This window comes from Rhipicephalus microplus, chromosome 9 (genome assembly GCF_043290135.1).
Source record: "Rhipicephalus microplus isolate Deutch F79 chromosome 9, USDA_Rmic, whole genome shotgun sequence".
Taxonomy (NCBI): domain Eukaryota; kingdom Metazoa; phylum Arthropoda; class Arachnida; order Ixodida; family Ixodidae; genus Rhipicephalus; species Rhipicephalus microplus.
In genome coordinates, this window is record NC_134708.1 from 54,177,383 (window position 1) to 54,184,747 (window position 7,365).

A 7,365-nucleotide genomic window follows, 5' to 3' on the forward strand; every position below is an offset into this window, starting at 1 on the left:
GTAACAGGCATTATTTCAGTTTAATTTTATTGCTCGCGTGTATTTCTTTCATTTCGTGATGCGCTTGCACGTCTATTACACAACGTGCACGAGCCCGGTGGTGAAACTAATTGCCTCGTGGTGGGAGATAACAGCTGCTTGACGGCACTAAGCATGCCCGGTCAGAGATAATGAGGAAATACACCATTTCCGGGAAATCAAAACGCGCAATCGGAAAGCGCAATACCGTGACCAGCGGTTAGAGAGGGGCCCGGTCGTATCGGACCTCATTTGACTAACGACTTCCAGCACAAGTAGTGTACTGTCTTCTGTGAAAGGAGCGCACACCGAATCTCACTACTGTGCTCAGTAAGGGCAAGAGACACTTTGTCACGCGTGGACTGGTTCACGTGGAAAAGAGCTTGTGAGATCGGCTTCCTTGTTCGGTACGTCTCGTGCTCCTCGGCGAGGACACTGCAGCTGTATTAGCAGTGAAACGTTCGCAAGTTAGTATGTTGCATAAGTTTTTTTCGCCAGACTTCAAGGCTGGCCGTAAGCCATGCTCATTCTGCTGTCTTTCTGTACACGTCCGAAATACTTTCGTGTCGTTTAACTGAAGATCCTGGATAATTTCGCTGAGTAACGAAGGAAGCTCTCCTGTCGTCTGTATTATTCCCCTATACTTCACTGGCTTCTTTTCTTCAGGCTCAAACAGAGCTGCGCTATTACCTTCCAATTTCATCATGGACAAACTAGCCCAATCTGTCGTACTTGTCGATGGAAGCTCGACCTCCTTTAAATATTCATAACATCTTCAAGCGCCACACTTCAAAGAGACATTGAAGAGAAAAACGATTTTTCTAGGATTATTGAAGTATATTATAACGATTCCAAAAACACTACTCTTAACGCGACACGATGCTTATTAGGTGATGAAACGCGCGAAAAGAAAATGCGGGTGGAGATCCCACCTTGAGACCTTCGCGCCAAACACCATGATGCCATGAATTTTGAAGGCATTCAATGTGTCCTACCTAGCTTCTAATCCGACATTGGCTTTATCAAGCGTATTTTCGCGACATTGGCTTGATAAAGCCAATGTCGCGAAAATACGAAAAGTACATTTTGAAAATTTGTAAGTCACTCTCGGAAATTTCGGCGCGAAATTTAAAAAGACGTGTCAACCTTGGTTTTCTGCGCTACAGTAGTGAACTTATGGTGGTGAAATATGCGATATTAGAGTTCTCAGTATGCAGGTTGTCAATCAAATACAAATCATAATTTCGCTTTAGTGTCGCTTTAAAAAACCTTTACTACTTCTCGCTTCTGAACTTAAGCGTACTGACTTCCCTGGCATACATAGCGTAAGATAGATGAAGCTATTGGGATGCGTCTGAACAATGTATACGCCCCCAGAAAATTGAAAGGTGAATTCTCTCGCAGCTTTAGTCTTCTTTATAGTTGGTTGTAATCTAAAGATAAATGTAAGCCCCACCCACAGCTGGCGATGTTCTATCCAGGGGAAGCCTACATACGGGCTTTTATTGTGGTGCTATCTATGCCGTAAAACACGTGCTTTCACCAAACTCTTTTTTGTATCCTTTTTTGGTTTTTTGATTCAATAAATTAAATTATTAGATGTGCTTTGTCTATGTTTATCCTGTTTGTTTTTGTTTTTTTGTGCTTAACTTTGCAGCACACCCTTTACCTACAGTATATTCATTAACTCTTATTTCTAACTCTTCCCAATCTAGGGCCCTGAAAACCTCCTGTAAACACGTGAATAACATCCGAGAGATTGTGTCTATCTGCATTACACCCTTCTTTATAGGGATTCTGCCGCTTTCTTTATGGGGAACTATGGTGGTAGCCGATACGCTGTCGATTTCTTCCAGAATGTTTATGTGAGGTTATTCAATGCCCTGATTACGTAGTGCCTGCATTACTGCGGATGTATTGACTGAGTCAAACGCCTTCTCGTAATCGATGAAGGATATGTATGGAGATTGGTTGTATTCTGCACATTTCTCTATCACCTGATTTTTTGTATGAATATATTCTATTGTGGAGTAGCCTGTAAAAAATCCTGCTTGGTCCTCTGGTTGATTGAACTCTCATGTCACCCAATTTCTATTAGCTATTATTTTTGTAAATAGTTTGTAGAGAACGACAGTAAACTGATCGGCCTGTAAATTTTCAAGTCCTTGATGTCTCCTTTCTTATGGCTTAAGATGATGTTGGCGTTCTTCCAAGATTCTGGTACTCTTCCCGTCAAGAGAAACTTCGTATATAAGGCGGCCTGTTTTTCTGACACAGCTTCTCCGTCATCTTTCAGCAGGTCCGTCGTTACCTTATTTTCACCAGCAGCTTTGCCTTTTTATATTTTTTCTGGGGATTTCCTTACTTCTCTCTAATTACTAGTAGGATGTCGAATTTTTTTGGGCTATTATTGTTTCTTGTGACATCATCCTGATGGCTTCGGCTACTGTACAGCTCTCTGTAGAACTCCTCCTCCACCTCAACAATCATATCTATATTGCTTATGACATTGCATTTCTTATCCCTTAATTCATACATCCGGTTTTGCCTATGCACAAATTTGCCTTCCCTGCTGTTAGGTTTCTGATACTTTTTACATCCTGCTCAATTCTCTCTGTGGTATACCTTCTGATGTCGGCTACCATATACGCCTATTGATTAACTTCGAAAGTTCCACTAGCTAGATTTTGTCGGTAGTTGAATTTGAGGCTTTGATGGTTTGTCGTCTCCTAATGAGACTTTTTGTCTCCTGAGATATCAATGTTCTACCTAGTTACCGTACCTCCGACTTCCATTGCACACTCTTTGATGATACTAGTAAGGTTATTGTTTTTTGTGTCAATGCTAACATCGGGTACCTCGTCGAGAGCCGCGAATCTATTCTGAAGTGAAACTCTGAATTCCTGTACGTTCCCTCTCGCCGCTTGCTCGTTAATTGGGTTTTTGCGTTCCTTTGCCTTTAAAAAAAAAGTCACAGCTTTTCCGCAAAGGCGAAGCAATGAACACAATAGCAGCAAATTGGAATGACAAGCAGATCGAAACGTTGCCCTTGTTTCTCACGCACAAAGGACGCACGAAACGTACTCACAGGTACAGATTAACGCGAATAAACGTCTCAGCTGTTACTTCAGTGTGTCTGAAAAGCGCACCCTTTTCGCAAACAGAGGCCGTGCAACGATTGCAGTGACCTTTGTGCACCCAGTAACTGCAACAGAATCGTTCCGATGAAACTCAAAGGCTAGCCAAGACATACGATTCTCCCCATTGCAAGATAAAGGCGTGCAATCAAGCGTACACCCCCTTAATCTCTACCCGGGCCAAAGTACACGTGAGAGATGGGAGCCACCGCGTGCTCACTGCGCCATCTTGTTGAAAACATGGTAGCCTCCCCCCCCCCTCGAGATGCCCGCCAATAGCGGTAACTGGTAGATATGAATAACTTGCCTGTTGAACGTTTGCCTGGAATAACTTGCCTGTTGAACGTCGTTCTTGCGTTTATATGATATATATACGGTGCATGACACCGACGTCGACACCGGCGGCGAAATCTAGCCGAGAGGGTCTATACAATTGCTATCGCAATAATATATGGACGAATTTGAGCTCTTACCAATGAACTGTATGGTCACTGCATCGGATCTTGCCAGCTACTCTGACATCCTGTACAATGCCTGGGTGTGCACACGGAATGAAGTCTATTTCATTTTTAGTCTCACCATCAGGACTTCGCCTTCACCATTTACACTTAGCCTGTTTTCTGTAGAAGGTATCTCCGTAAATTATTACATTCTGCAAATTCTACTAATTACTCCCCTCTAGCATTTCTAGAGCCAATGCCTTATTCCCCCACTGCATGGTCCGGCCTGCGTCATACCCTATACTTTTTGCCCTATACATCCCCTATACTTTTCATGATTTCTTTCTCAGTTGGTTCTAGTTAACGTCATATGGCAGGAGACGGGGCATGTATTTATACTGAAGTATAGTAACTTACTATTGTATGCTAAGGCGTCGTACTTAAAAGTTTACGCGGTCGAATTTGAGGGTACGGAGCACATTTAGTTGGTTTCCAGCGAGTTCCGAGCTCCACGACAAAAGGGGTCTTCACGTTTCGTTGTGTAAGAGACTCCATGTGGCTTTTGCAGCTGCCATGAGGCCGTTGCGTTGTCTGTACAGATAGAGAAGACAAGCATAAAAGATTTGCTGTTTGTTTCTCAGTGGAAAGAGATCATGTATGCCATAAGGGTGGTTCTCGCAACGGTGGTCAGCCGCGTTCTCTTATTGAAACGCCGAGGGCTGCCGAAGCTGCAAGATAATCGCATACAGCGTGTTCCAATATTTATTTACTTTTTTCTTTCTTTGTGAACCGTTTGAAACATTGGTAACCTATTTAATCACAGTTTTTTAGCTTCAGTAGTAACCAATTTGTTTCCTTTTTTAAGAGGAGATAGTGTACAAATGTGCTTTACAATTTTTCTAGCGTAACCTACACTTGCCGAAGTTGAGCAGTTTTCGCGTGGCTTATCGAGAGTCCTGCTGCGCATGCCCGAGGAGCAATGACGTCACAGGGCACCAGCTGGCGCGGCGGAGAAGGCCTGGACGCCCCTATAGAGTGACGCATCTCTAGTGGTCCGGCACTTGACTCGCGTAAGGTCGATCGCTGGTACGTCCGTTCGTCCATCTGTCCATTCGTCCGTCCGTTGTTCGCGCTACGTATATCCAAGGATAGACGAGATAACCCACTCCTAATTTCGATCGCAGAAAATAATGAACTTTATGTTACTTTTGGTGCACACTCGAAGTTGTAAAACACCGTTTGTCGAGAGCGTTTCACTAAACAGTTTTGTCAGTGGAGCTTGGTCCGTAATTGTTAGCACATAACTCGACCTGTATGCACCACAGAAATCTGATATGTGTCAAGCAGCTTCTAACATACTATAGTCGTGCACTGATAGTATAGTGTAGCGATGAGGGTGGGAAAGGAAAGTGCAGTGAGAAGTGACTTCAGGGGTGGAGGAAGAGGGTGTAGTGAGAACGTGACAAACAGCTCCTAGCATAACACAGCCATGCGCACTTTGTTTATGAAGGGGTGGGAAAGAGAAGAGACTATAAGGAGGAGTGATGGAGGTGAGGAAGGAAACGAGAATAGACATGTAGAAGCGTCACATATCCTTGTAGTATAGTTAAGCAACGGTGTGAGTGAGGGTGAGTAGGACGGATGCGAGAGCGAGGAGAAAAGGAAGAAGTGAGAGGACAAATCATAGAGTAACAATTCGCAGTAAAGCATAGTAATGACACCATACGATTGAATTGCAATGGGGGAGAAAACGATGAAATGATAGAAAGAGAAACGGAAAGAAAGCAGAGAGAAAGGCAGCGAAAGGAAATCGGCACACAGCACACAATGTAATATACAAAAAAGAGGAAAAGGTAGAAATCAATAGAGAGAGCATCATCTTAGCTTTCCTAGATTCAACTTGCCTCTCCAAGACCTGCCTCTCCCTATGTACATGTGGCTATATCTAGCACCATAACACCTAGACTTAATTGGCTGACTTTGAGGCTAAGCTTGGCTGGTGGGCTAAAAAAGACCGCCCAGCTCCGCTGTTCTTTCAAGCTTGGCACCACTCGAGTGAAGCTGCCCTAATTTTTATTTTCAGAACAGCTCGTTATTGGAGCAGCTGGAAGAAACTGAGCTGTGCCATACTGCTAACTAGCATGGAGTGACCACTGCCTACAGAGATCTCAGGGGTGTATATATAGCCAGAAATTTTATCATCTATTTTTTCACTTGGTTACCTGTAACACTTTAATGCATAACAAGAAAAAAACAATAACAAATATTCACTTCAATAATACAAAAGGAGGGCTGTGGAAACATTGTGTATCATCTCTATAGTGTACACTATACTATACACGGCCGGTATTGACAAAGTTGTATGTGTTGGAATAGGCGAAAAAAAAAAGCGCTGTCTGCTTAACTTCGTGAAAGCCATCGGAACAGTACGGCTGACGCCTCCTTCATGAGTGTGTTTCTTTTACGACAAGTCTGTCTAGTTATTTTAATGATCTAAAAATATTTTTACGTATGTACGAGTTATCATTGCTCTTTATCTGACACCCTATGCAAGCTATGGGGCAACAATAGCCTCATTCACGGCTGGAACGCACCGTTCCTGTGCAGCGGTGGTCTATTCCGCGCGCCTATTCGCCCAAAATGCGTGTATATATACATATATATATATATATATATATATATATATATATATATATATATATATATATATATATATATATACATATATATATATATATATATATATATATATATATATATATATATATATATATATATATATATATATATATATATATATATATATATATATATATATATATACAGCGCTGAAAAGCAAGCAGTGTTGCAAATGCTTAAGCGATGGATGGATGGATTGATATGGCTGTACCCTTTAGTTCGGGCAGCAGCTAACGCTACCTAGCCGTAATACTTGGTGAACCAAAACTAGATTTATCTTTTTTTTTCTTTAAATGGTGAAGTTGAGGACTGGCACTTTGATGTGAAGGGTTTAATTTTCACGCGTGCCTTAACTTTAGCCACCAATCAGATAACCTCCTTCTAGTTAATTCTACCCTTTTAAAGTCTATTTTGCCCTCCCTGTCCCTAAACCCCAGTGCTTTGAAGAACTCTGCGCCATCATCCTGAACTATAGGGTGAAGCCCTTTACAGAACATTATCAAGTGTTTGGCAGTTTCCTCCTCCTCTCCAAACGCTCTGCATACCGTGTCTACCCCTTCGTATTTGGCCCGATATGTCTTGGTTCGCAATACTCCCGTCCTGGTCTCAAACAGTAGAGAACTAGCCCGAGTATTATGATAGATCCTTTCCTTGGCAATTTCCTGCTTAAAAGTTCGATAGATCTCTAGTGCGAACTTCTTATTCATGCCCCTTCTCCACATATTGGTCTCCGTCTTCTTCACCTTCTTCTTAACCGATAGTTCTTTATGGTTTGACCCGCTGCTCTTTTCTAAGTATTTACTCGTCAGTTTTCTGGTTTGCTTCCTACATTTTGCATTGACATTCTTCATGTACAAATAGCTGAAAGCCTTTCTAGCCCAGTGCTCCTCCCCCTTTTCTCTCAATCGCTTCTCAAATTTTATTTTGCTGCTAGCTTCCCTGCCCTCAAATGATGTCCATCCCATATCACCTTGTACTCCCTGACTTGGTGTATTCCCGTGAGCTTCCAAAGCAAGCCTGCCTAGTCCGTGTTGCTTAATCTCTAATCTTGCTTGAGCTTCTGATCTCATGCACAAGACCGCATTGCCAAA

General features: G+C 42.4%; 1 protein-coding gene across 2 annotated transcripts in view; it reads left to right on the forward strand.

Annotated features, from left to right (window-relative positions):
- LOC142771803 (uncharacterized) overlaps positions 1–7,365 on the forward strand; it is a 479,046-nt gene that overhangs the window by 402,632 nt on the left and 69,049 nt on the right. The gene's annotated exons all lie outside the window — the stretch shown is intronic.